The sequence below is a fragment of the Cricetulus griseus genome, chromosome 3, assembly GCF_003668045.3.
Source record: "Cricetulus griseus strain 17A/GY chromosome 3, alternate assembly CriGri-PICRH-1.0, whole genome shotgun sequence".
NCBI lineage: Eukaryota > Metazoa > Chordata > Mammalia > Rodentia > Cricetidae > Cricetulus > Cricetulus griseus.
Window position 1 is genome coordinate 26,133 of NC_048596.1, and position 24,924 is coordinate 51,056.

The following is a 24,924-nucleotide window of genomic DNA, read 5'->3' on the forward strand; positions in this document are numbered from 1 at the left end:
CACAAGTAGACCAAGCCACACAAGTGTAACCCACAGGGCCTAGGCCAGTCCTATGCAGGGTCCCTACTGTTGGTCCATAGTCTTTGAGCTCCCATGAACAGGCCAGTTGCTTCTGTGGGTTCCCTTGTGATGAACCTGACCCAACTGGCTCATACAGTTCTTCCTCCCTCTCCTCAACAGGAGAGGGCTGTGGATATCTGCATCGTTTTCATCAGTTACTGGACAAAGGCTCTCTGATGATAACTTGGGGGGGGTAGTTACCAATCTGATTACAGGAGAGGGCCAGCTCTCCTGCACCTCTCTAGCTGTTTTCTCCTCTACCTGCTCTGCCCACCTGTCACTCCCCTTCTGCTGGGTAAGTGTTACTATGGAGCTCCCTGCCTTGTCTACTTTCACTGTGAAAGCTACACTGGTGTGTCTCACCCTACCCAGGCCCTCATTACCTATAAAGAGAGCCTCTCCCCTGTGATTTGGGACATTTCTCTCTGACAAGTCTCCAAGTGCCCTTGGGGACACCCTGGATTGAAATTCTTGTTACCACAGCACTTACCCCTTCAGCCCCCACACTGCTCCTCTCAGCTCCTTCCTGGAACTTCCTCACCTTGCTCCTAGGAGCTGCCTACAAATCCCACAGCTTCTCTACGGGCTCCTGGGTCTGTGACCCTTTCCTTGTCCCCTTCCCCTCACAGCCACCTGTTTTGCCTCTCCTTGTGCCCTCCTGGGCCTTTATGTTGCCAGTTGCCTTGACTCTCCTAGGAGCTGCCTGCTGAATGCCTCAGCTTCTCTGTGTCCTCAGGTGGAGCTCCTGCTGGCTCCTCCTCGTCCATTATGGCCACACATGTTAGCATTGCCATGGTTTGCAATCTGTACTGAAATCCACAGTGTAGAAAAGGCAGTAGACTTGTGCCTTTGAATCAGAGTAGAAGCTTGGGACCCAAAATGACTTTGGTTAGAAGCATGACATGCATTCCTCCATCCAGAAAATGGGGTGTATAGAGATTAAATGGATGTTTTTAGTACAATGAGAAGCACTTTTGAGTCTATATTTAGATGTCAACCAAAGGGAATTTAAAATCTCGAGCTTATGACTGTGATAAGGGAAGTCAATGTCGCCAGACCTAGGTTAATAGTTTATCAGAACTCCATTTGGTGTTAAAACTCTCAACTTTTGAAGTCTTAGTACAGCAATAGCATAGTGAAGGAGAGAAACTCAAAGCATCTTTCCTGTTTTAGATAACTGAAATCACTTTTTATAAATCCAATCGTATACCAGCAGGCATTGTGAAGTGAGTTGCTTTCAACATGGTAAAAAGTGACTTTGAAACATGTTTTGTGATTTTATCTCCCTTCAGAGTCTGGTAACAAAGTAAGCAGTGTCTGGACCTAGTACTATCTCTAGGACAGTGAGGCCTGATTTTTACATAATGAAGAGAAGCCAGAAGGTAGCTGAAGCCTTGGTTGCTGCTCTTAAACTGACAAAGCTATCACTAGCCTAGTTTTCAGAACCATCAGAGATCTGAGAAGGATGAATTTACCTGAGTAAACAGGAAGTACAGACCAAGCAGCTTCCAAATCTACTAAAAATGACAGTGAGTTGCCGGCTCCCTGGACAATCACCCTAGGTTCCTCTGTAGTCTTTGGGGGCAGAGGTCACAGGTAGTGTCAGTCTGCAGCCACCAGGCCCAAGAGATCTGACAGACTTTTCTGTGCCTACCTTATCTAGACAAAGTGGAACAATCAACTCCTCAGTGTCCTGCTTGTCCACAGTTTGGACAGGGTCCAGGTGACAAGGGGTGTGCCTGCAGTCCCTCCCCCTCAGCCTTCCTCATGTGAGGAGTGCTAGCTGCATGCTCTCTACCGTGGAGCTACTGGCTACCATGCCTTCCTCCAGCAAACCAGGAGGCATGATGAACCTTCCATCCCCTAAGCTGCCTATTGTCAGACAGACTGGGAGGCTGCTCCTGTGTCCCTAGATTCACTCTCCTTTCCACTCCCCAGTGGCGTGGAGGTCAGATCTGTGGGAACTGCTTTACTCAGCACACACAGGGTCCCTGTGGGTTCCAAGAGGACCCTGACACTGGAATAAAGACTCTCCACTCCTCTCTCAGAGCCACCATGGGCAATGTGAGTTTCAGCCTGGCATAAAAATGTCTATGATGCTTGTTTTTGTCTGACTCACTGACTGGTGTGTGTGTGTGTGTGTGTGTGTGTGTGTGTGTGTGTGTGTGTGTATGTGTGTTGTGTGTATGGTGTATGTGGTCTGGGTGGTGTGTGTGGTATGTATATATGGTATATGTGGTGTGTATATTGTATGGATGTGGTATATGTATGTATGGTTTGTGTGCATATGTTGTATGCATGTGGCATGTGTGTATGGTGTGTTTGTGTATATGATATGTCTGTGTATGGTGTATGTTTGGTGTGTGTGTGTGTGGTATGCATGTGGTGTATATGTGTGTATGGTATGTGTATGGTGTGTGTGTATGGTGTGTTTGTGTATGTGTGTATGGTGTGTGTTTGGTGAATGTGTGTGTGGTATGTGTGTTTCCTGATCCCTTGCCCTTTGAAGCCTACAATGGCAACACTCACCTCGTGTAATGGCCCTAAGAAACCGTATCAAGCCTTATTCTCAACTTGTCTTTCCTCCTGTGTCAATAACTCCCACTTTTGTGTCACTTATAGCCTCTTGCCCAGCTACTCAGTTGAGGTGGAAGTCCTTTGCTGTGTTCCTGCCCCTCCCAGGTCACAGGGAGGCCAGGGCTTTAGGCTGCAGCACCCTGAGGCTCTATGCTTCCACAGGCTGAGAAGACATGGGGCAGACAGGGAGGCTGGGCCTTGACAGCAGGTCTCTCAAAGGATCCTATTGAGTGCCATCATCTCGTCATGTAGAGAAATCCAGTATATGCAGAAACAACAGTGACTTTATTATTTCACATGTGTGGCCAACACATGGATGTCAGCTGTGGTGCATCGTGAATTCAGTGACTCTCATATACAAAGGTCTTAGGCTATGATGTCAGAGGACAGCTGGGTATGGGGGCCAACAGGGATTAAAAATCACAGGGGAATGGGTTCAGCAGAGAGGACAAAGCTCGACAGACAAAGGGCTAAGAGGATCCCCAGCCCTAACAGCCAAGTGAGGGAAGAGGCTGAAGCACCTCCACCCAGAGGGTTTTTGTCATTTTCGTCCTCAGGTAGATCCTTTGTGCCCTCAGAGAGTTCCTTTACTGAGAAGACACCAATGCTTTTGGAGCCACCCAGTAAGGTTTTGGCAGGTGAGGACATGCATCCTGAAGGCTCACTGTGGAAGACACCCCACCTGGAGGGTGAAGAGCAGTTAGGAGAGCTCCAGTCTAGTAGTGCTGGGAAACTCAGACCCAGGAATCCCAGTCCCATCCTTCTCCCCCAAACCCTGACTCTAACCCTCCTGCCTTCCTCCATCCTTGACTCCAGGTTCCAGCTCTACGCCCTGACAGGGTTAAAGGCCCAACCCTCAGCCTCATGAGTCCAGACCCCCTACCCTCCTCTCTCAGACCCAGGAGTCCAGGGCCCAGCCTTCCTCCCTCAGACCCAGGGGACCAGGCCCAGCCTTCTTCCATCTGAGGTAGCCTCATCTCTTCTTCCTCAGGCCTAGGAGTTAGGGTACAACCCTCCATCCTCAACTGCTGGAGTCATGGCCCTGCTTTTGTCACCCCGACAGCCCAACCTTCAGCACTCACCTCCCTGAAGCACAATGCCACCCTTGTAACAGTGAGAGGTGCCCTGAGGGCAGGTGACAAAGTTGGTGCTCCCAAAGCAGGATCCAAAGAACTCCACACACACACACACACACACACACACACACACACACACACACACACACTCACACACACACAGGACACTGCAGGTCTCCAGGGGGAGGGACAGCTGAGGACAGAGAGAAGGGTTGGGGTGCACTGCATGCTTTCAACTACAGCACCAGCTTAACTTCCAAATGTCTGGGTCCCTCCATGTCTAGGTGCCATACTCAGACGAGGGAGGCGGCTCAGCAGGATACTGCTGTTGCTGGCTCCATTGCACAGGTCGGGGGAACAGAAGACTGAGTAGGAAGCTACCAACATTCCAGGTGGACTGGAGTGTATGGAGATGTCAACTTTGTCCTCTGCCCTAGCTCTGGCGCAGCCTTTGCTCCCCATTAGGCATGTTCTTGTTCCTGTGGGTATAAGAGAGTGTGAACTGGGCTGGGAAGGGGAGGGTGGCAAGGCCTGGGAGCCCAGTTCTTGGGTTCCTTGATGTTCCCAGTCACAGGGAGAGCACAATCCCCAGTGACAATGTTCTGTGTCAGCCAAAGCCTGAAGCTCAAGCCTGGCTGCTTCTGCCCTGCCCCTTGCAGATCTTGTTGCACACTGTGTGTACACAGGGTTCCCTGAGCCCCTCCTACAGGCTGCAGCCTCACTGTGCTCACCTGATGAATTTCTCTCCGAACTCTACCCTTCACACCCACAGCCGGTCCCTGTGTTCTGTTTCTCTCCTTTTCCCTTTCCCTGTAAAGCTGCAAAAGGGTGAGCCCCAAACAGGCGCTAGGCTCTCTCCCCACCCCTCCCTTTGTTTCTCCTCCCTCCTCCTTCCCTCCCTCCCTCCTTCCCTCTGTCTCCCCTGCCTCCCTCTGTTCCTCCCTCCCTCCTCCCCTCCTCCCTCCACCATTTGTCCCTCCCTCCTCAGTCCTTCCCTCCCTCTCTCCCTCCTCTCTCTGTTTCTTTAGCACTTTGCCTCACTCTCTTGCTCTTTCAGAGTCTCAGATAAGCCAGCTTGGTCTTGAATCCACTATATAGGTGAGGATGGCATTGAATTTATATTTCATTGTCTCTTCTTTCCCAGTCCTGTGATTACAGGTGTGCCCAGTTTACCAGGTGGTAGGGCTCCAACTCAAGGCTTTAGGCATGCTACACAGGGACTGTACTAACTGAGTCACACCCAGAAGAGCAATTCTCCTTTAAAGATGGGGTGATCAGAGTCCCTTTGGTTGTTTCACTACCTCTATCATCTCTGAGCTTCGGGCTACCGGTACATCACCACCTAGCAAGACAAGGCACAGAGAGAGTACAGCCCAGACATAAGGGCAGTGGCCCCATGCAGGAGTGCAATCCTCCATCTCATCCCACACACCTATGTCTACAAGCAGGAGTGTTTCCTAACATGTTTCCTCAGGTTCACACACTTGGGTCGCTAATACAGACCACTGGACAGCTTCCTTAGCAAAGCCAACACCAAGCCTCAACATGGTCCCTTTGTAACACGTCACAGTGTCTGTGGAGGGGGAAATCTCAGGGGTTGTGAGAGTCACACAGCCACCATGCTGTCCCTCAGCTTCTGGGCTAAGGACAGCCATCACATTCCAAGTCATACTCCCTGTGCCCTGGCTGTGACATCCCTTTGACTCAGAAGTCAAAGCCTCCAAACCTGCAGCTCCATTCACCCTGCTCCTCCCTAAACACCTGTTCCTCTCAGAGCCTCGTGAGGAAGGCTTGCTGCTCCACTGATGGCTCCTCTTCTGCCATTCTCTACTCCCCATCTGGCTTCGTGTCCTGATAGACATGAAAGGCTCCAAGCTACCCTTACCTTTTATGTGTGTTTGTGTGTACATATACGTGTACATGTATGTGTGCATGCATGTAGAAGCCAGAGGAAACTGCAGCTGCCATCTTGAACAAATTACACATCTTGCTTCCCCGCAGCATGTACTTCTATTCCCTGATTTTTTCTCCCCAGCCTATCTTTTCCTTTTTTATTTATATACTTTTATTACATTGAAGTGTGTGTGTGTGTGTGTGTGTGTGTGTGTGTGTGTGTGTGTGTGTGTGTGTATTTCTGTATGTGTGCCACAACTTCGGTAGTTCTCTCCTTCCACCACATGGGACCTAGGGAATGAATTTAGAACTTCAGGTATGGTAGCCAGTTCTTTAACCTGATGAAACATCTCAGCAACCCTCGACTTGTTTTTCAAGACATGATCCCTTAATGGTCTGAAGCTTAAGTAGGAGAGGAGGGCTGACCAGAAAGAAGTCCTGGGGGTCTTCCCACTGCTGCCTTGACAGGGCTAGGATTATAAGCATATTCCACTACAACACTACAGCAGGTTTCTCTCTCTCTCTCTCTCTCTCTCTCTCTCTCTCTCTCTCTCTCTCCCCCCCCCCCATGGGTGCAAGGAATTGGACTCATGTTTTTATGTTTGCACAGCAAGCATCCCAGCCAAATGCATTTCTTTGGACTGAGAAGTCCTAGATTCCAAAGAAATCACTATGTTGACCTTTAGTGAGCACTGGGCCCTGCTTGGTGCCTGGGTACAGAAATGGCTCTCCAGAAATGAGTCCACTGTGCCCCCATTTTTGTGTGTTTAAGACAAGCTCTTGCTGTGTGGTCCAGGCTGACCTGACACTGGCTGTCCTCTAGCCTCTGTCTCTGGAGCACTGGGACTGCAGAGCCAGCTCCTGTCTTTACTGTTGCCTGCATGTGTCATTTCCTCATCACAGCCTCCACAGCAAGGGGCAGCATTCTCAAGGTAGGGAAGCTGAGGCAGTAAGTGCTGAAGGGTTTGCCCAATGTCACCCAGGCAGTAGGTGGCAGAGCTGGACTCAGAATTTAGGCTTTCTGTCTCCTTCAGGTCAAGGTTGAACACAGCAGTCTAGTTAGACAACCTTGAACTTGACCTTCCCTAAGGACCTCACATGATCATCACATAATCTCATGTGCCCCATGATACACAAATTTCCTGGAGCGGGACTGAGTGTCCACAAGCACTCTCACCCTCCTTGATGGCCTCCAGTTGGGGGCTGGCCATGTCCTCATTTCCCAGGTGACAAATGTGCAGCTCCAGGTGCCCTGCTCCTGCAGAACAGATCTGCACTCTCCCTGCCTCCCCCCACATCCTCCCCACCTTCTCAAAGGTGGCTCCTTTCCCCCCGTAGCACAAGAGGCAGAGTCACCCCAATTCTTATCCATGTTTTCTCTCCATCCCATGCTGCATTCTCCAGGAAACCCTGTGGCTTATGCAGCAAAGTATAAGAACCTGAGCACTGTGGCTACCTCTAATGCTTCCACCCAGCTGCAAGATACCAGGGCCTTTGCCTGCTTGCCTCTCTGAGGCCCCTTCCCTTCTCCCCCACCTTATTTACTATGTAGCACCAGGATCCTTTTAAAAGATAGAGTAATCATGCCAGCCATGAGAAACTCTGAGAAGCCCAGAGAAGCCAGAAACTTCTGTTAGGTTCTCGTCTCCGACAGAATAAAATCTGACTTCTTTTTTTTTTTAAAGATTTTATTCATTTGTTATGTATACAACATTCTGCTTCCATGTATATCGGCACACCAGAAGAGGGTACCTCATAAAGAATGGTTGTGAGCCACCATGTGGTTGCTGGGAATTGCACTCAGGACCTCTGGAAGAGCAGTTGGTGCTCTTAACCTCTGAGCCATCTCTCCAGCCCAAAATCTGACTTCTTAAAATGGTCCATGGGGTCCTGTGTGACTTGGCCTTTGTACTTCTACATGGACATATCCTCCTACTCTCCCTCCTGGTCACTATGCCACAGATACAGTCCTTCAGGCTAGGGGTTTGACACAGTGTCAGGGACTCATGGAAGACAGAAGGACATGCTAAGGTAACTGAGCAGCTCTGGCGACAACAAAGGGAAGAGGACAGCAGGAGGCAATAGAGTATCAATGTTAATCAAGGACTGCTGACCTAAGGACCAAGCAGGATTCTGGTGACCAATGGTGGGTCCATATAGACAGGGAGTGTGGCAGGCACATGGTCTATCCTAGGGACTTGCACATACTCCTGTCCCCAGTGTCATGTAGCATCCCCTCCACCCTTCCACCTGGTGTAAGAGGCTTCAACAAATGGTGCTTGCAGTTACTCTTCCCTCTGATGTAGACTTGAGAATCTTAATGGCTGGGGTCTTCCTGTGACTACTGCCTGGTTCCCAGAGAGGCAAATAGTGACTTCCATGATCATCTTTGGTTTGTCTTTTAAATGGTCTACTGTGAGCAATCAGAATGCTCACACCTAACCCTCCCTCACTCCTGAACTTTTGCAAGAGCTGTTCTGCTCCTCCAGACCCCCACCCATCCCGCACTCCTAGCATCTTCTGCTGGGTTTTGCTGAGTCCGAATAAATATTGGTTAAACTGCCCAACTGAACCCAGTCAGGGATGGCTATGCTCTTCCAAGGCATGGTTCCAATACCATGTGGGGATGTGAGGGGTGCACACATGGTGTGTACAGATATGTAATGTGTGTCGTATAGCTTTGTTTCTGTGTTGTGTTGGCAAGGTGGGTGTTCTGTATTATCTGTATTTAGTTTGTGTGTGGCCTGTAGCATGTTCTGCATGTACCTTATCTATGAGTTCTATTGGTGAGGGGGGTTAGCACATGAGGTTTCTGGAGTTTTCATATAAATGAGAAAGAAAGGATCCAACATGTGTGGGATGTGTGTCTGAACCACAGTTTGACTGTGTATGTATGTTTGTGGCTGTTGTGTACACTGTGTGGTATGCTCAGTATATATGGAATGTGTTTTCTCTTATTTTAAAAACATTTACTCTTATGTTTATGTGATTTTGCCTGTGTGTGTGTGTGTGTGTGTGTGTGTGTGTGTATCATATGTATGCAGAGTCCTTGCAAATGCCACAAGGGGGTACTGGATCCCTAGAACTAGAGTTATAGACTTGCTCATTACCATATGGATGCTGGGGATTTAACCTGGGACCTCAAGAAGAGCAGCAAGTGCTCTTAACTGCTGAACCATCTCTCTAGACCCTGATATATATTTTTAAACCACACTGCATACTGTCAGTCTCAGAGATGAAAAACGAACTTAATTAATGAACATTAATCAAAAGGAAGAGGAACAGCCTGGCCTCTGTCTCACCCTCGATCTTTTGCAGCCAAGGAAGGCTGCCCAACCCTGGGAGAAAGTCCATCCCCACCTGGGCAGTGCAAGGGTTTGTAGCCATCTGGATTCTACCTAGCTCTGCATCCTGCCTCCCTGGCTTTGATGATGCTTCTGCTTGGAGCAGCTCTCCCTTCACCCTACACTCACCTCATCTTGGACAGTGAAATCACACCTCAACTCTACCAGCATCCCATCCTCTGTGGAACCAGTCTGTCTGTCTGCCTGTCTGCCTGCCTGCCTGCCTGTCTGCCTGCCTGTCTGCCTGTCTGTCTGTCTGTCTGTCCTACATCAGAGCCTTTGCACTCATAGTTCTGGTAATAAATCTTTTCTCTTTTGGTGTGTGTGTGTGTGTGTGTGTGTGTGTATAGTAGGAAATTACCAATACGGAGTCAGGTAGAAATATAAGGGTATTTAATAGGGAAAAGCCTTATTTACAGAGCGAACCAGCCAGCTGGTTGTAGTCTGTACAGCAAGAAGCAAAGAGAAACCAAAACCGAAACGCAGACCCCCTACTCACTCTCACCACGCCCTCACAAGCCTGCCCAGGTACTCCTGTAGCCAGCCCCTAAGAAGGCGTGGCTACAGCTTCCCCTACATGTGTGTGTACATGTGTGTGTGTACATGTGTGTGCAAGGCCAGAAAAAGATGTCAAATGTCCTTTTCTATTGCTTTCCACCTTATTCCACATTGTTTCTCATTGGCCTGGGGACAGGATGGCAATCAGCAAGTGTCTCCTGTCTCTGCCTCTCACAACACTGGATTACAGGTGTGTTTGTGGACACACCCACCATTTTAGGTGGATGCTATGGACTTGAAATCAGGTCCTTATGTTTGCATAGCAAATGCTCTCACCCACAGTGCCCTCTCCTGTTGTGGAATAGTCCTGCACACTGTGTGAAGATGTCACTGTGATTGGTTTAATAAAAAGCTAAATGGCCAATAGCTAGGCAGGAGACATAGGAGGGACTTCTTGACAGAGAGAGCTCTGAGAAGAAGAAATCAGAGTCTCCAGCCAGATGTGGGATACTCAGGATGGACATAATGGAGAGATGAGGCAACGAGTGAATGGAAGAACGTAGATTTTTAATTTAAGTTACAATAGCTATTTAGAAACAAGCCTAAACTAAGACTGAGCTTTCATAATTAATAATAAGTCTCCATGTCATTGTCTGTGAGCTGGCGGCCCAAAGAGAAAAGTCCATCTACATTCTCCTCAGTCCCTGACAAGCCATTTCTGCCAGGAAACCTAAGATGGCATGGGAGGTGGGGTCACCTCCTTGATGAAGCTCTTTTTGACACCTTCATCACTCTCTGCCAGTTGTGGGCCCCATTCTGTACTACCATAGCTCAGAATGACCGAGCTGAGAAGCTGAGTATCTCCTCTACCCAGGCCAGGAAGCCCCATAGATGTGTTGCATTTGTTTATGTTCGGAATATTTGTTTAACTGTGTAAAGATGTGTTTTACCTTGCCTGCCCGAAGGCATCTGCTCTAATAATAAAAAGCTGAACAGCCAATAGCGAGGGAGGAAGTATAGGCAGGACTTCTGTGCAGGGAGAATAAGTAAGGGGAGGAATTTAGGCTTGCTGGGATGGGGTGGGAAAAGGAAAGAGATGCCAGGGAGATACTAGGGGGCAGACAGGCAGACACAGAGGGAACTGTTACCATAAATCTTTCCACCAAAAGCTGCCTGAGCCCCACCGCCACATGTGAGCTTTACACCAGCCACCCGCCCGAGTTAGGCCCAAATGAATACACAGAAACTTGTATTAGGTACAATGCTGCTTGGCCAATAACTAGGATTCTCATCTGCTAGCTCAGTCTTAATTATCATAAATCTATATATTTTATAAGACTTATCTTATCGGACGCCTTGTTGGCGTCCCTCCTTGTCGGTGGATCACATTGTGCTGCTGGAGCAGAAGCGGAGGGGAAAAAGGGGCCCTTCCTGTTTCTCCTTTGCTTAAATATGAGTCTCCTTGCTATGTCACTTCCTGCCTAGATTATCACTTCTCTACTACATCTCCCAGAATCCTCTTTGACTCCTAGTCCTGCCTAACTTGCCGTTTCATTGGCCAAACAGTATTTTATTTAACAATCAATAAGATAAACATACACAGTACATTCCCCATCAGGGAACAGGGAAACAGAACATACAGAGTGAAAGAAAAGTAAAAAGCCCCAAGGCAAAATGTAGATGAATACAAATGGCTAAATTAAGTTATAAGAGCTAGTGGGACAAGCTGAAGTTAAGGCGGAGCTTTCATAACTAATATTAAGTCTCCATGTCTTTATTTGGGAGTTGGTTGGCAACCCAAAGAAAGTTCCAACTAGACCCATGCATTCTTTCTGTGGAGCAAGGTCACTAGGATTACCCATCTTCATGAATGGGGACAAAAGAAGAGGTGGAGAGAATGGCAGGGGTTCATCTAAGTGAAGTTGGATACCTGGGGTGACCAGAGGTCAGGGCACGTGAAAATATAATCAAAACAAACACTTGTGTTCTAAAAAAGTCAGGCCAGGTGCCAGAATGCTGACAGCAGCGAGGTGACCACTGTGCACCCCAACTGTCTTCCCTCTTACATGGCACCTCCCACCCAGCCAGGTCACCCAGGCTCACTTTTCTCAAACTTCTTTAAAGCTCTCCTCAATGGGCTCTTGTCTCCTGGCCTTGGGCCACACTCCCTCCCTTTCTCTTTCAACTGGACACTTCTCTTTGGCCCTCTGCCTCCCAACCTCCTCCAACCTTGGAAAAATCATTTTGTGTGCACACGACTGAGTGAGTGATGGTCATTTAAATGGCATTGTTGGCTGGCTCAATTGATAAATTTCAGGGTCCCACACTCCATAAGGATCATCTTGCCTTGAGGTCACAGCACAAAGTGGGACTTACTTTTCCCCACATCCCTCTCACTTATCCGAGGACTGCAGTCTTCACGCACATCCATGGGTCCAATTTTCTGGGTGCCATTTAGCAGGTTGCAGCCTGGCTGGGACATGCAACCCTGCACCCTCAGATTGGAGGTGATCTCCTCTAGGTTGGGAGGAGAGGGGAGAGACAGAGATGCTCACACACACAGAGCTCACACATGAAGGAAGCAAGCCCAGCTCTGGGAGGCTGGTTCCACACTCCTTAAGGCTCATTCCCTCACTCATTTTACCTTTCCTCCCAAGACACCCAGATTCTAGAACACAGAAACATGAAGCCTGCCAGTTTAACACCAGACAAGGGTAGTGCAAAGCCCCAACCCAGTGTCCAGTAGGAAGAAGAAATGCAAAAGCCCCAAAGGTGAGGCCAGTGAACCAAAGCCAGCCATATGGAAAGAGGGAACATATGCAGGAAAAACAGGGCTGTTCAGAGCCAGAGTGTGAGGCTGGGGGTTGTCAGAAAACCCACCCTGGGGGTGGGTCAGTGAGTTGGCTCAGCAGGTGAAACACCTGACACCAATCTGGACATCCTGAGTTCAATCCCTGGGACCCACATGTTGGAGGACAGAGCAGATTACTCCACAGACTCACTAGTGCACACAGGCAACCCCTACTCATAATTTAAAAAAAAAAATAAATGAAAAGAAAAAGACAAAAAGAACCAGGGCCAGAGAGATGGCTGAGCAGTTAAGAATGGGGAGCAGCAACAAGTCTTAGTCATTAGGTAAATGCAAATGAAAACAGCTCTGAGACACCATCAGAGTTGGTGATCAGAACGGCTGAGATCAAAAACATCAGTAACAGTTTATGCTGGAGAGGATGTGGAGAAAGGGGAACACTACATTGCTGGTGACAGTGCAAACTTGTACAGTTGCTGTGGAAATCAGTATGACGATTTCTCAGAAAGTTAGGGATCAACCTACCTCAAGACCCTGCAATACTTCTTTTGGCCATATAGCCAAAGGAGGCACATTCTGCTGGACGGTGGTGGTGCATGCCTTTAATCCCAGCACTCGGAGGCAGAGCAGGTGGATCTCTGTGAGTTGGAGACCAGCCTGGTGTACAAGAGCTAGTTCCAGGACAGCCTCCAAAGCCACAGAGAAACCCTGTTTGAAAAACAAAACAAAACAAAAAACCAAAACCAAAACCAAGCAAACAAAAAAACAAAGGAGGCACATTCACACCACAAAAACATTTGCTCAACTATGTTCATAGCAGCATTATTCGTAATAGCCAGAACTTGGAAAAAACCTAGATGCCCTCAACCAAATAATAGATAAAGAAAATTTGGTACCAATGGAGTAATACTCAGCAGAAAAAAACAGTGCAATCTTGAAATTTGCAGGAAAATGGATGGAACTAGAAGAGACCATTCTGAGTGAGGTAACCCAATCACAAAAAGACAAACATGGTATGTACTCACTCATATGTGGATTTTAGACATAGAGTAAAGGATTACCACCCTACAATCCACACTGCCAGAGATGCTAGTAAACAAAGAGGACCCTAAGAGAGACATACATGGTCCCTTGGAGAAGGTGAAAGGGACAAGATCTCCTGAGTAAATTGAGAGCACAGGAAGAAGGGGGAGGGAGCTATGAGAATGAGAAGGGAAGAAGAGGAAGGATGCAGAGGACATGAGGGAGCAGAAAGGTTGAGTCAGGGGAAGAATAGAAGAAAGGGTATGTGATAGGTAGGGTTTTAGTTGGGGGGGTGTTAGGGGAGGACGGGAGGGAGAAGGGGACTGGGATTTTCATGTAAAACAATCTTGTTTCTAATTCAAATAAAAAATGATAAAAAATAAAATAAATATTCAAATAATAATAATAATAAAGAAAATGTGGTACATTTACACAGTAGAGTACTACTCAGTGGTTAGAAACAGTGACATCTTAAAATTTGCAGGCAAATGGACAAAACTAGAAAACATCCTGAGTGAGGTAACCCAGACCCAGAAAGACAAATGTAGTATGTATTCACTCCTAAGTGGATACTAGACCTAAAGAAAAAGATATTCGGCCTACAATCCACAACCCCACAGAAGCTAGAACCCTCTTCCAGAAACAGATGGAAGCAGATACAGAAATCTACAACTAACCAATGGGCCAAGCTCCTGGAGCACAATCAAGGTGAGGGAGGAGTGATAATATGAACAAAGGGAACAACAGGGAAACCCACAGAATCAGCTGACCTGGGCTATCTGGATATCCAGAGATTACTGACTCAGATCTGACAAATGAGGAACCTGCATAAGACCAAACTAGACTCCCTTAGTATAGGTGACAATGGTGTGGCTAGGGCAATATATGAGGCCACTTGCGGTGGGTCCAAGATCTAACACTAACATACAAACGGACTTGGAGCCCATTCTATATGGAGAGACACCTTGCTCAGCCTAGACAGTGAGGTGTGGGTGCGGGGTGAGGTGGAGAGGTACTTTGTTCCTGCCTGAACTAGATGATGGTACAGACTTAGTAGACTTCCTAGGGGAGGACTTACCATCTCCAAGGAGAAGATGGGAGGTGGGGTGGGGGAAAGTGGGGGAGAGAGAGGAGGGAGATGGAACTGGGATTGGAACATAAAAATAATTAATAAAAAAAGAATGGGGAGCAGGGGCTGTCTCTGATTCTCTTGCTGGCTTTTGTACCCTACTCCTCATACTGTGTCACCTTGCTCATCCTTAATACAAGGGGAGGTGTTCAGCCTTACTGCAACTTGATATGCCATGTTTTATTGATTTCCATGGGACGCTGGCTGTTTCCTGAACAGAAATGGAGAAGGAATGGATTGGGGTGTGGGGATGAAGGGAGGTGCGGAAGAGGGGCTGGGAGTAGAGGAGGCAGTGGGAACTTCTGTCTGAATGTAATATAAATAAACAACAACAAAAAAAAGGATAATGCCAAGCGTAGCTCCTAGCACCACTTTAGGAGGCTCACAACAATTTCTAACTCCCCCTCTTGGGGATCCAATGCACTCTTGTGGTTTCTGCAGGCACCTACACACACACACACACACACACACACACACACACACACACAGAGAGAGAGAGAGAGAGAGAGAGAGAGAGAGAGAGAGAGAGAGAGAGAGAGAGAAAACAAAAACTAAAAATAAGATCTTAAAAAAAAGAAAATACACTTCATTCAGGGTTGCTGGAAGAGGTCAGCCAGGGGAGTTTGGAGTTGCTGTGGATCTCAGGGAAGTGCAGAGGAGAGAATGCAGAAGGCAATGGAGAGGGAAAGGCCAGGAAGAGGAGGGGCTGGGGGCAGTGGGCTGTGGAGAAAACAAGGGCAAAGTGGAGGAAGTGAGCTGCTAGCTGCTTTCCAGCGAGGAAGATTTTGTAAATGAACTTCCCTCAGTACACATCATCAGCAGCTGAAACCTTGCCTTCCTTTCTCCCCAGCAGCCAGCTTCCCCATGAAGCCCTCAAGCACCTGCTGCAGGAGGTGGAGCCCAGAGAGGGGCTGTAGTGGACAGGTCATTGCAGAGGTCTCCTAGGCGACACACTGGTGTATAGGAGGTGACAGACAGCCCCGGGGCCAGTCCTGTGCTCTGTGACTTTGGCCTCTTGGTCCTCAGTGGTTTGAAGCCTTACATGAGACCCAAGTACACCTGCTCTCCTGGACAGATAGAAAGGACAGTCTGGGGTGGAGGTCAGGGCTATTGTCCAACAGATCTGAGAGAGCAGGGCTGAGTAAAAGGGAGGGTGCCTGTATCCAGAGGGCCCCTCTCACCATTCTCTATCATCATCAGGGTGTCTTGGCAGCCTTCACCAACATCACAGGTTGTCTGGCCAGCTGTCTACTGGAGAGGCAGCTTCGATACATCTCTGGTGATCTCCAAAGTCCCATGTGTGTCCTGTGTGTAACAGTTGGTATCTGTGGCCAGCCCCAAGCAGGCATGGTCAGCAGTATCTCTACAGGATTACTCACTACAACACGCTCATGTGTACACATTCACACACACACTCATGTATACACATTCACACACATATGAACACACACAAATTTGCACATTTATGATGTGAAAGAAGAAAGGAGACTATTTGGGGCAAAGAGGGGACAAGGGAGTAATTAAGGTCAGAGTACACAACATAGTTGAATGAAAATGCCACAATGAAGCCCACCACTCTGCACAATGAATACATGACAATGATAAATTAAAATGAGATACAATCAGAAAGAAGCTCTTGCTCTCAAGAATGAACCCTGCTGGGCATCAGAGCACTGTCCACAGCATGAGATCCCATGCAGAGCAACTACCTTGCACCCTGACTTTCCTTCCATTAACCCCTCATAGCCAATATAGACAGGCTTCCCTGGGACAGAATCATGTATTTATTACTTGCTTGTGTGGTGTGGGTATGCTCACTTCACAGCACACTGTGGGGATCAGAGGATAACTTTCCAGATTCTCTCCTTCCACCACGTGGATCTCAGGGACAGAACTCAGGTAGTAAGGTTTATGCCCACTAAGCCACCTCACAAATCACTGGCCCCTCATCCCCTAGGCCACAGTCTCTCCTTGGTCCTCCCCCTCCCAATCTCCAGCATCCTCTCTGGAGAATCTCCTCCCAGGTACACACTAGAGAGAGATCTCATTTAAGGTGCCTGTGACATCCAGCTTATGCCTCTGTTGCCATGGATAGCCTCTGTTGATGGTTTGGGGTATTCCACAAGTATCCTTTTGCATGGAGGCTGCAGTATAGGGTTGTTTTCCCACATGCAACTCACCTAATTGAAAAACGCAATCCTCATGCACATCTATGGGTCCTATTATCTGGGTGCTATTGAGCAGGTTGCACCCAGGCTGGGACATGCAACCCTGCACCTTCAGATCAGAGATGAGCCCTCCTAGGACAGGAGGAGAAGGGAGAGACAGAGATGCTCACACACACAGACCATGAGAACCTCAGAGGCAAGCCCAGCTCTGGGAGGCTGGCCCCTCACTCCTGGGAGCTCATTCCTTCTCTCAGCTTACCTTCCTCCCAGACACTCAGATCTCCACTCCCAGCCTACCATGTTCAGTCCCCCAGTCCCCACATCTAGGCTTGTAAGGATTCAGGCATTATGCTGGCCTGCCCCTGTCTCCTGGCAGAATGCACTCAGGCAGTACTCTGGTCAGCTCAGGGTTTCATGAGTACTAATCCGAAGGCAGGTGCAAAGGACCCCTTTAAAAGAAAGACCTCTGCCCACGTGTGCTCTCTTACTGTTCTTCCTGCCCTCTCTGCTCTCCTCTCCTTCTGCTCCTGTCTCCTCTTCTGCCCTCCCTCTGTGTCTCTTTACCTCTTTTCCTTTCCTTACCCCCCCTCCCTTTTCTAATAAAACTTCTCATTCAAGCTCTGTCTGCCTGGTGCGTTTGTCCCCTGCCTCGGCCACCCTAGCCTGCCATGGAAGCCCCCATGGTCCCCCATGCAGGACCGCCCTTCCGGCTTTATACTAACATTGGTGCAAAATAACAACATCTTCCCCATGGTAGCAGTGTGTGCTGCCCACAGGGCAGACCTGTTCGGGGACATTCTGTGGGCAGCCATCCTTAGAAAGGCAGAGTGGGCAGAGCAGGTTCCCTGGACCTGGGAGATGACAGTCATAGTGAGGGGCAGTGGGAGGGGCCCAGTGGTCCTAAGAATGAAGTTACTCGGTGCCCTCTGGGTCTCATGGGGGCCCAAGGACAGGAATTGTGTGTCCTAAGGGGGCACGATGCCTGAAGGCAGAGAAGACCCGTAGAGACCCCAGGCCTAGGGCTGGAGCCTGCAGACCAGCAGGGTCTTTTCTGTGTGACTGGCAAATATAAGGACGTGGTCAAGGATAGGAGGGGGATCTGGAAGGCACCAATGACTTCAAAGTCCATTAAATGGTCAAGTAGGACAAGGGACCAATATTCCAGAGAAGACAAATCTCATCCTCTGCTTAACAAACACCAGGTAAGGACAGTGGGAAGTTCAAGGCCAGTATCCTTAGGGGAGAAAAAATGTGACAAACACAAAATGGGCATTAGTGAAACACCCCCCCCCCCAAATAGAGAAAAGGGCTATTCAGGAGGAGCAGGGTCAGACTGATGGACTCTGAGGTGATTTAACATCAGTGTGCTGGTAAGAGGACTCTGTAAGCAAAGTGCCACACGGGTGGGCTTCATTCTCATAATGCCATAGCTGGGGAAGTTGTGATGAGTTGAGGCTCACTGGCCAGTCAGTCTACTCTAATGGGTGAGCTCCAGGTCAATAAAAGACCCTGTCTATAAATAAAAAAATAAAAATAAATAAATAAGGCATATGGCTCCTGAGGAATGTCACCTGTGCCCTTTGGCCTCCACACTTGTACACACACATGCACAGAAGAAAAGCCACCCAGTTCACTGCTCTGTGACTATTAGAGGTTAGATGTCAGGGCATGTGGGAGGGGAAAGGAATAGATGGAGCTTGAGAGAGAGAGGGGAGGGAGCTTGGTAGGGAGCTAGAGGTCCAGGTGGGAGGGGGAAGGACGGGTGGGGGTGGGAAAAGGCAGGGACAGTTTGTAAATCAACACCCTTAGTGTTCTCTTTAGAACCACACAGCTAGGTCCTTCATTCTGCCATCCCTTCTCCTACTCCTGTGACCGCCCCTCCCTCCATCTCCCTCTAGCACCTGTGGCAGGTGGTGGGACCCAGAGAGGATGTGTGAAGGACAGGTCATTGCAGAAGTCCCAGTGGCGGCACACGTGGGTGTAAGAGATGATGGAGAGGCCGGGACCTGTTCTGTGCCGGGTGACTCGGGGCTTGTGGTCTTCATCTGTTGTGCAACCTTTGGAGAGAACCAAGTTCACATCTGGTCCTGGAAGGAGAGAGGGAGGCCGGAGGGAGGGTATGAGGGGGGTCGTGGTGGGATGTTGTGCCTCGAGGTCCTAAGCAGGCTGCTGTTTGTGAGACGGTGGGTGGGGGCGGGGCACGGGGGTGTGGCTTCGGGAATTCCGGGCTGAGCCGGAAGGGGCGGGTCTGACGCCGAGGCTCTCTTCTCACCATTCATTATGAGCCAGACAGTTTCCTGGCACCCCTCGCCGATTTTACAAGTCTGCCATCCGGTTGTCCAGTCCAGGGACAGCGACGACACTTTCCTTAGGCCTTCTGCTTGCCCACTCCTGCATTCTAGTGGCTGAGCGCCTGGGTGAGGAGCAAACTCATAATGGAGGGTCTCCCAGATTGACTTCCGGGGATACTGGCTAGCCTCCCTAAGCAGCCTCTCTGACACCCAACTCAAATCCTCAAGTCAACGGACGTGGACAAACAGATTAAAACTCAAACAAGGCCAACATGGCACAGGGGGTTAAGATACTTGTCCGACAAGCTTGACAAGCAGAGTCCTGAGTTCGACCCCCAGAACTTACACAGTGGAAGAAGTTTTTCTCTTACCTCCACTAACACAACATGGTCACGTGTGTGCACACCAACACACACACATAAATAAGGAAATGTACTAAAATTAAAAATAAAATAGAAATGGAACATTTGAGGAACCCACTCAACTCTCTGAAGTTTTTATTTGTGCATGCAAGCCTGTGTATAAGTGTGTGAGCATGTGTGTGTGTATGTGTGCATATGTCTGTGTGCAGGTGTGGGAGCATGCATGTGTGTGTGCTGGTATGTGAGCATGCGTGTGTGTGTGCAGATATGTGAGCATGCGTGTGTGTGTGCAGATATGTGAGCATGCATGTGTGTGTGCAGATATGTGAGCATGCGTGTGTGTGCAGATATGTGAGCATGTGTGTGTGTGTGCTGGTATGTGAGCATGCGTGTGTGTGTGCAGATATGTGAGCATGCGTGTGTGTGTGCAGATATGTGAGCATGCGTGTGTGTGTGCAGATATGTGAGCATGCGTGTGTGTGCAGATATGTGAGCATGTTGTGTGTGTGCAGATATTTGAGCATGCGTGTGTGTGTGCAGATATGTGAGCATGCATGTGTGTGTGCAGATATGTGAGCATGTGTGTGTGTGTGTGCAGATATGTGAGCATGTGTGTGTGTGTGCAGATATGCGAGCATGCGTGTGTGTGTGCAGATATGTGAGCATGCGTGTGTGTGTGTGTGCAGATATGTGAGCATGCATGTGTGTGTGTGTGTATGCAGATATGTGAGCATGTGTGTGTGTGCAGATATGTGAGCATGCATGTGTATGTGCAGGTATGTGAGCATGTGTGTGTGTGCAGGTATGTGAGCATGCGTGTGTGTGTGTGCAGGTATGTGAGCATGCATGTGTATGTGCAGGTATGTGAGCATGTGTGTGTGTGCAGATATGTGAGCATGCGTGTGTGTGTGTGTGTGCAGATATGTGAGCATGTGTGTGTGTGCAGGTATGTGAGCATGTGTGTGTGTGTGCAGATATGTGAGCATGTGTGTGTGTGCAGATATGTGAGCATGCGTGTGTGTGTGTGCAGATATGTGAGCATGCATGTGTATGTGCAGGTATGTGAGCATGCGTGTGTGTGTGCAGATATGTGAGCATGTGTGTGTGTGCAGGTATGTGAGCATGCATGTGTATGTGCAGGTATGTGAGCATGTGTGTGTGTGCAGGTATGTGAGTATGCATGTGTATGTGCAGGTATGTGAGCATGTGTGTGTGTGCAGGTATGTGAGCATGCGTGTGTGTGTGCAGGTATGTGAGCATGCGTGTGTATGTGCAGGTATGTGAGCATGCATGTGTGTGCGTGCAGGTATGTGAGCATGTGTGTGTGTGTGTGCAGATATGTGAGCATGCGTGTGTGTGTGCAGATATGTGAGCATGTGTGTGTGTGCAGGTATGTGAGCATGCGTGTGTGTGTGCAGGTATGTGAGCATGCGTGTGTGTGTGCAGATATGTGAGCATGTGTGTGTGTGCAGGTATGCGAGCATGCATGTGTATGTGCAGGTATGTGAGCATGTGTGTGTGTGCAGATATGTGAGCATGCATGTGTGTGTGCAGATATGTGAGCATGTGTGTGTGTGCAGGTATGTGAGCATGAGTGTGTGTGTGCAGATATGTGAGCATGTGTGTGTGTGCAGGTATGTGAGCATGTGTGTGTGTGCAGATATGTGAGCATGCATGTGTGTGTGCAGATATGTGAGCATGTGTGTGTGTGTGTGCAGGTATGTGAGCATGCGTGTGTGTGTGCAGATATGTGAGCATGCGTGTGTGTGTGCAGATATGTGAGCATGCATGTGTGTGTGCAGGTATGTGAGCATGCATGTGTGTGCGTGCAGGTATGTGAGCATGTGTGTGTGCAGATATGTGAGCATGCGTGTGTGTGTGTGTGCAGATATGTGAGCATGTGTGTGTGTGCAGGTATGTGAGCATGCGTGTGTGTGTGCAGATATGTGAGCATGTGTGTGTGTGCAGGTATGTGAGCATGCATGTGTATGTGCAGGTATGTGAGCATGAGTGTGTGTGTGCAGATATGTGAGCATGTGTGTGTGTGCATGAGTGTGTGTGTGCAGATATGTGAGCATGTGTGTGTGTGCAGGTATGTGTGTGCAGCATGAGTGTGTGTGCAGCATGATGTGCATGTGAGCATGCATGTGTGTGCATGGTATGTGAGCATGGTGTGTGTGTGCAGATATGTGAGCATGTGTGTGTGTGCAGATATGTGAGCATGTGTGTGTGTGCAGGTATGTGAGCATGAGTGTGTGTGTGCAGATATGTGAGCATGTGTGTGTGTGCAGGTATGTGAGCATGTGTGTGTGTGCAGATATGTGAGCATGCATGTGTGTGTGCAGATATGTGAGCATGCATGTGTGTGTGCAGGTATGTGAGCATGAGTGTGTGTGTGCAGATATGTGAGCATGTGTGTGTGTGCAGGTATGTGAGCATGAGTGTGTGTGTGCAGATATGTGAGCATGTGTGTGTGTGCAGGTGTGTGAGCATGAGTGTGTGTGTGCAGATATGTGAGCATGCATGTGTGTGTGCAGGTATGTGAGCATGCGTGTGTATGTGCAGGTATGTGAGCATGCATGTGTATGTGCAGATATGTGAGCATGCATGTGTGTGTGCAGATATGTGAGCATGAGTGTGTGTGTGTGTGCAGGTATGTGAGCATGCATGTGTGTGTGCAGATATGTGAGCATGCATGTGTGTGTGCAGATATGTGAGCATGTGTGTGTGTGCAGGTATGTGAGCATGCGTGTGTGTGTGCAGATATGTGAGCATGTGTGTGTGTGCAGGTATGTGAGCATGCATGTGTATGTGCAGGTATGTGAGCATGAGTGTGTGTGTGCAGATATGTGAGCATGTGTGTGTGTGCAGATATGTGAGCATGTGTGTGTGTGCAGGTATGTGAGCATGAGTGTGTGTGTGCAGATATGTGAGCATGTGTGTGTGTGCAGGTATGTGAGCATGTGTGTGTGTGCAGATATGTGAGCATGCATGTGTGTGTGCAGATATGTGAGCATGTGTGTGTGTGCAGGTATGTGAGCATGAGTGTGTGTGTGCAGATATGTGAGCATGTGTGTGTGTGCAGGTATGTGAGCATGAGTGTGTGTGTGCAGATATGTGAGCATGTGTGTGTGTGCAGGTGTGTGAGCATGAGTGTGTGTGTGCAGATATGTGAGCATGCATGTGTGTGTGCAGGTATGTGAGCATGCGTGTGTATGTGCAGGTATGTGAGCATGCATGTGTATGTGCAGATATGTGAGCATGCATGTGTGTGTGCAGATATGTGAGCATGAGTGTGTGTGTGTGTGCAGGTATGTGAGCATGCGTGTGTGTGTGCAGATATGTGAGCATGCATGTGTGTGTGCAGATATGTGAGCATGTGTGTGTATGTGCAGGTATGTGAGCATGCATGTGTGTGTGTGCAGGTATGTGAGCATGTGTGTGTGTGCAGATATGTGAGCACGCGTGTGTGTGTGTGCAGATATGTGAGCATGCGTGTGTGTGTGTGTGCAGATATGTGAGCATGTGTGTGTGTGTGCAGGTATGTGAGCATGCATGTGTGTGTGCAGGTATGTGAGCATGCATGTGTATGTGCAGATATGTGAGCATGTGTGTGTGTGTGCAGATATGTGAGCATGCGTGTGTGTGTGTGTGCAGATATGTGAGCATGCGTGTGTGTGTGTGTGCAGATATGTGAGCATGCATGTGTGTGTGCAGATATGTGAGCATGCGTGTGTGTGTGCAGATATGTGAGCATGCGTGTGTGTGTTCAGATATGTGAGTATGCGTGTGTGTGTTTGTGCAGATATGTGAGCATGCATGTGTGTGTGTGCAGGTATGTGAGCATGCCTGTGTATGTGCAGATATGTGAGTATGCATGTGTATGTGCAGGTATGTGAGCATGCATGTGTTTGTGTGTGTGCAGGTATGTCAGCATGCGTGTGTGTGCGTGCAGGTATGTGAGCATGCGTGTGTGTGTGTGTGTGTGTGTGTGTGTGCAGATATGTGAGCATGCGTGTGTGTGTGTGTGTGTGTGTGCAGGTATGTGAGCATGCGCGTGTGTGTGTGGTGTGTGTGTGTGTGTGTGTGTGTGTGGTGAGCATGCGTGTGTGCTGTGTGCATGTGTGTGTTGTGTGTGTGTGTGCATGTGAGCATGTGTGTGTGTGTGTGTGTGCTGTGTGTAGTGTGCAGATATGTGAGCATGCGTGTGTGTGTGTGTGCAGGTATGTGAGCATGCGCGTGTGTGTGCGTGTGCGTGTGCGTGTGCGTGTGTGTGTGTGTGTGTGTGTGTGTGTGTGTGTGTGCAGGTGTGTGAGCATGCATTGAAAAAAATTTTCAAAAGCTGGGTGTATGGTGTATGCCTGTAATCCCAGTGCTGAGGAAGCAGAGGCAGGTGGATTCTTGGAGCTCACTGACTATGAAGTCTGTCCTAATTATCAAACTTCAGACCCCCAAGACACACATTAGCATGCACACACACACACACACACACACACACACACACACACACACACACACACACACGCACGCACAGGCACGCACATGCACCCACTCACACCTGAACACACCTATCACGAACCCAGACACACCCACTAAAACAAAAACTTCCAGGAGACTTAGGCTTTTCGAGGCCATTCAAAAGGCAGTCATCACTCCCACCCAAGCCCCAGCACATGGTCCTGAATTGACTGTTGTAAAACATCACATAGGAATCACCCTCTTCTCAACCTCCTCCTGACCCCTGTTCCACTCAACACAGCCACATTCAGTTCAACATTAGCTGAGACATCTGTCATTGTGCCTGTCCTTTAGCTCTCTCCTGCAGCTGGACATCTCTTCAGGCTCACACTCTCTAGCCCTCCAGCCACTCTCTGAAAGGGTACTCTCACTCCTACCCTGAGTGATAAATAAGCTTTGGATTTCTTGGGAATGGCTGGCCTTGGCTGGGGGCTTTGGGATATTCCACACTTTACAACTATCATCTAGTCCTGAGGCTTGGCCTACTCACCCAACTGAAGACCACAGTTTTCACTCACATCCAAGGTCCCGACTGCCTTGGTGCCATTGAGCAGGTTGCAGTCTGGCTGGGGTATGCAGCCCTGCACCCTCAGATTGGTGGTGATGTGGGCTAGGCAAGGGAAAGAGGACAAAGTGGGGAGGGTAGAGAAAGCTGACACAGAACCTTCCAAGTCTCAAGCAAACCAGCTTCAGGGTTCAATGCCCACCTCAGTTTGCCCATGTTCTCCAGGCACGTGGATATCAATGCCTACCTAGCCTTTTCTCCCAGGGTCCCCTAGTCCAGGCTTACCTCCCCTGAGCCTGAGGACTCCATTGTAGCAGTGTGTACTGCCTATGGGGCAGACTTGCTCGAGGGTGTCCTCACAGCCATCTTTAGAAAGGCAGAGTGGACAGCGCAGGGTCCCTGGGACTGCAGGTGACAGATGTGGTGAGGGGCAGTGGGAAGGCCTCCTTCCCACTTTGTTACCCAACATTCCCTCCTGAGGTTCCCCTCAGACAGGTTCAGCTGCAGAGATCTCAGGCTATGGTCTAGTTGGGGGATCAAGGACAAAGGGCTTGGGGAGATGAGCAGAGACCCTGGGGCTGAGGTCAGAATGGCTCTGGGGCTGTGGAAGGATGACTTTTGAGACGGGACAGAGACCCAGATTCCGCCAAGGAAAGGAGGGTGCCCTAGTA

The 24,924-nt window shown here is 49.0% G+C and overlaps 1 pseudogene; it reads right to left on the bottom strand.

Moving 5' to 3' along the window:
- Nucleotides 1-792: 792 nt before the first annotated feature.
- Nucleotides 793-24,722, bottom strand: LOC113834836 (annotated as a pseudogene).
- Nucleotides 24,723-24,924: the final 202 nt, after the last annotated feature.